Source organism: Alosa pseudoharengus, unplaced genomic scaffold, assembly GCF_046254945.1.
Source record: "Alosa pseudoharengus isolate Yale_2024_CS ecotype anadromous, Long Island Sound unplaced genomic scaffold, YU_APseudo_1.1 YU_APseudo_1.1_scf_19, whole genome shotgun sequence".
Lineage (NCBI taxonomy): Eukaryota > Metazoa > Chordata > Actinopteri > Clupeiformes > Clupeidae > Alosa > Alosa pseudoharengus.
In genome coordinates this window covers 17,089,934-17,094,933 of record NW_027468657.1, presented here as the reverse complement: position 1 = coordinate 17,094,933, position 5,000 = coordinate 17,089,934, and positions in this window count along the sequence as shown.

Sequence of the window (5,000 nt, the reverse complement as noted above, 5' to 3'; positions counted from 1 at the left end):
TTTTGATCTCTTGATTGGCAGCCAGAAGGATATTCGGAGGATATTCAGAGGAGGTTTTGACCTTTGATGACTGCTGTGGAGGAGCGTGTCAGAACAAGCCCCACTGCAGGAGATTTGTTTTATTTTGTGTTTTGCAAACCAGAGAAAAAGTGAAAGGCCTCCTGCGCTGTGATCAGTGTTTCTGTGCTATGGCGTGTTTGAATCATGAATCTGCGCTCGCTTCCTGGAGCCACAGAGGAGGCTCCAGTGTGATCATGTTTTATGCGCACGCCTCTTCTCTTTTCTTAGCGCTCAATCAAACATAGATCACCGAGGCTCCAGAACAGAGGTGTTGTTACTACTGCTTGGAAAACAGCTAGTCAGGCTAGTCCCAGTTAATGGGAGGGAAAGAAAGACATGAGTGGGAGAGAGAGAGAGAGAGCGAGAGAGAGAGAGAGAGAGAGAGAGAGAGAGAGAGAGAGAGATGGGAAGGGGGGAATGAAAAAGAATGGATATAAAAGAGAACATGAAATGAGAGGTATAGAGAGACATAATGAGAGAGATGGGGAGTGAAAAAGATAAAGAGAGACAATGATGAAGAACAGCGATGGAGAGAAAGAGAATGAGAGAGAGAATGAGACAGAGAGAGAATGAGACAGAGAATGAGACAGAGAGAATGAGACAGAGAGAGAGAATGAGAGAGATAATGAGACAGAGAAGATATATATATAATGAGACAGAGAGAAAATGAGAGAAAGAGAATGAGAGAGAGAATGAAAGATAGAATGAGACAGAGAGAGAGAATGAGAGAGATAATGAGACAGAGAAGATATATATATAATGAGACAGAGAGAAAATGAGAGAAAGAGAATGAGAGAAATAGAGAAAGAGAATGAGAGAGAGTTGTCTCTTGTCAGCAGTAGGTTGATCACTTCCTAGAGACTGAAATAAATTAATCTGATTTTAAAATGAACCTCCAAAAACTCCATCACCATAAAGCTTTTTTTCTTCTCAAGTAAAGAAATTCAGAAGCGCTTCTGAACAGTTTGGCAGAATGGGAATAAATTAAATTATAATAAATGAATAAATAAATGAGCAAATGCTAAGATACGCAAAGTTGGAAGACGCAAATGTTCCTGACACAGCCTGTACAGCCGCCTCTAGACCGGATGCAGCTCACACGCTCTGCTCTGTCTGTCAATCATCCCCCTGTTGGATGTGCAAGTTTAACAAACAGTTCTCGCACACACAGGTTGGGGACCAATGGGATGAGATCCAGTGTTGAAGATGACCCTGGCCTGATGAAGACCATGCTGGGTCGAAACGTTGTGTTATGTTTTTAACTCAATACATTTAGTTCTACTGGGAGATTGCAGTGTGCTGACAACTATTCTTCTTTTTTTTTGATAAGCCCTTTTTTGTCCTGCACCTGGCCTCAGTGAGGTGGGATGTGCATACAACTACTTTGAAGAAAACTATGAGATCCAGTGTTGCTACTGCCACACCCCTCTGTTATGTAGATTTGTGTTCCAATGATGTGCCTACTTGTGTGTTCTGATGTGATGTGCTTGTATTGGGTGGGGTTGGGAATGCAGTGTTACAATGTTGTAGTTGTATGTTACATGCTGTCTTGCCTGTACATGTTATATGTGCTGTCTTAGCTGTGGAAGAGTGATGTCCCCTGGGGACATTAACCTAGAGTACAAATATGTGATTAGAATGTTCGCAAACGAAGAGTTCTGCACTATGGTGCGACAATAACCCTCAGAGATTTCCCCTAAAGAACACTGAAACTAGATAATTTGCGTAGAATTCTAGAAAGAACCAGGAACTGTTCAGCCTGCTGCTCCAGCCTGGACTGAAATATGAAAAGGCAACCAACTCTGGCTTTGTCTCAGCCGGACCAGAGCTTCATCTGTCAATCATGAACTGTTTGATGTTTATTTTGACCTCCACTCTCTTAGAAAGATATTAAGAAACATCGTTTTAAACAAAGGCTCATGAAAATGCACTCCAGTGAGTGGGAGGAGAGGGAGAATAAATCCTTCAAATTAATGGAGGTGTGAAAAGGTGTTTAAAAATAGTTCAGACTGGCATGAATGAGATCCATGAACAAATGGAAACAAACATGACAAAGCAAGCAGAGGCCAATCCTGTATTTCATATAGATACCACACTGGCATATGACAGCTGATTTGCTCTGGTCTGGCTCTGATCTGGCTCTGATCTGGCTCTAATCTGGCCCTGGTCTGTTAGTCTGGTTCCTGATGGATGATGAAGGGAGAAAGCGTTAAGGAACAGATGTTCACACACTGGCAAAGAAGACAACTGGGACTCTGTCAATCATTATCTGTCCGTTTTCTCGTGATTTTACCTCCACATTCTACACACACACACACACACACACACACACACACACACACACACACACACACACTCTTACCCAGATGGGTAGAGTCACACCACACCCTCTGGCTCCAGCCCTCAGACACACACACACACACAAGAAGCTGGAAGGCCCACCCCCAACCAACCCCACCCCACCCCCCACTCCAGCCTCCTCCAGCATACTAATGACTTCTCGTACGAGGACCCGGAGCAGCAAGGTTAATTTGGACATCCACACAAGCTGACAGGATCGAAGATTGGGCCTCGACGCCAATTTTTTTTCATTTTCTTATCCTCATCTTTCCTGGATAAATCAGAAATGGGCCCAAAGTGCAGCTGATGTTATCTCCCCACTCCATCTGTCTGTGGAAAGGGGCATTATCAGAGCAATTCCCCACTAAATAAACCAACATCCATCCTCACATGAGCGCAAATGGCAAGGCAACAACGACCCTGGAAGTGTGTAATGACCTTGAATGCATATAATGGCGCTGACCTTGTAAAAGTCATATGCAAGGTGCAATCCTTAAAGAGAGAGAGAGAGAGAGAGAGATGGATAGAGGAAGAGAGAAAAACAGAGAACTATTTTCTCTAAATAATTAGAATTGTACATTCTCAGTGTACAGACCTCATATTTCTCCATATTTACCGTGATTAACAAATGAAAAGGCAGTGATGAGTTATTTTCCCCCATTCCTCATTTAAATGACCCAGACCACCCCAGATAGCACCTCCCTGGTTCTGCTGTAATTATTTATTGATGGGCCTACCTTCCTGTGTGCTGTCGGGTGGACGTAGTGTGTGTGTGTCTGTGTGTGCGTGTGGGTGTCTGTGTGTGTGTGTGTGTGTGTGCGTGTGTGTGTGTGTGTTGGGATGGTGTTGGTGTATCTCAGTGTCATCTCTGTAAACACCAAACAGGCTGTGCAGATACAACTCCCTAACATCCCGCCATCTGCTGAGATAACAAACCCGCGCCAGACAGCCAAGGCCATAATCGAGGCAGGCAATCATAGCAGTGATATGCGGCTTAGGCTGTCCTCCCCTGCCATTTACTTGTGACGCACACACACACACACACACACACACACAAACAAGGCCTTGAGTGACGCGTCACAAAGTTCCAGAATGTCACAAAGACAATTGTGGAGTTCCACAGCGGAACGTTGGGCTGTCAGTTCTAGGAAAGCCTTCAGCGGAGCGTTGTGGAATTGTAGAACTGTGTGTGAGTTTAGCTTCCCTCTCTTATTTAGATATGTATTTATTTATTTATTTATATATTTACTTTAGGCATGGGGTAGAGGCAGTGTGCTGCTGGTGGTGTTTCCACTTGCCTTGGCAGCGGTGTGTGGGGGGGGGCAAAATGGCTGTCGAGCAAACAGTTCCTACCTCAGAGGACTGCACCAGGATTACACTGGCAGTGGTGCCAGAAACTGAAATGTATGTATGCGTGTGTGTGTGTGTGTGTATGAGAGAGAGAGACAGAGAGAGCGAGAGAGAGAGAGAGAGAGAGAGAGAGCAACTGGAAGTTAAGGCCAAACGATAACACTCTCTGGAGGCTTTGCTTTTCCTGGGTGGCACAAAAACACACACACAAACACACACATTTTTCCCCGGGAGGGTGACCTCCAAAATCACATTTAATTAAATGGCAGCAGAAACACCCAAAAATATCTACAGAACATCACCCCCCCCAAAAAAAAAAAATCTCCTGTGCGCTCACCCTGTATTACTGTGCTATACTTGTATAACAAATCTAATAGTTCTTTACTACTATGGTTTGTTGACACATGTCCATGTCATGCAGATTTAAAAAATGATCGTCTTGTAACTTGGGGCACAGAAAAGCAGACCTTCAGACATATGATATCATATGAAGTGCTTCAGACATATGAGATCACATGAAGTGCTTCAGAAAAATGAGATCACATGAAGTGCTTCAGAAAAATGAGATCACATGAAGTGCTTCAGAAAAATTAGATCATATGAAGTGCTTCAGACATATGAGATCACATGAAGTGCTTCAGACATATGAGATCACATAAAGTGCTTCAGACATATGAGATCATATGAAGTGCTCACATAAAGTGCTTCAGAAAAATGAGATCACATGAAGTGCTTCAGACATATGAGATCATATGAAGTGCTCACATGAAGTGCTTCAGACATATGAGATCACATGAAGTGCTTCAGACATATGAGATCATATGAAGTGCTTCAGACATATGAGATCATATGAAGTGCTCACATGAAGTGCTTCAGACATATGAGATCACATGAAGTGCTTCAGACAGGTTTGTTGCCAATGTCTCTGTATTGTGTTACAGCCTTTGTGATGTCTTCCCATTGTATCATGTCCGTTCTTTTGTGTTGTTCTGCTAGTGTATTCTACATGTTCTTTAGCTCCTCAGTTCTCTCTGAAGCTCTGCCCAAGTGTTCTAGATCTGACCTGTTCTCAGTGAGGGGCACTTGACCCTGGGAATGAATAGTGTAAAAGCTCACCATCCTGTTACAGAGAGGCTTTTGGCTCAGGACATCTGGACGACATGACTCTTAGACTGTATCTATTTACTGCTGTATTATGACTGTAGCTTTAGACTTGATTGACTTGATAGTGGTTGTTTATATGCCTATAT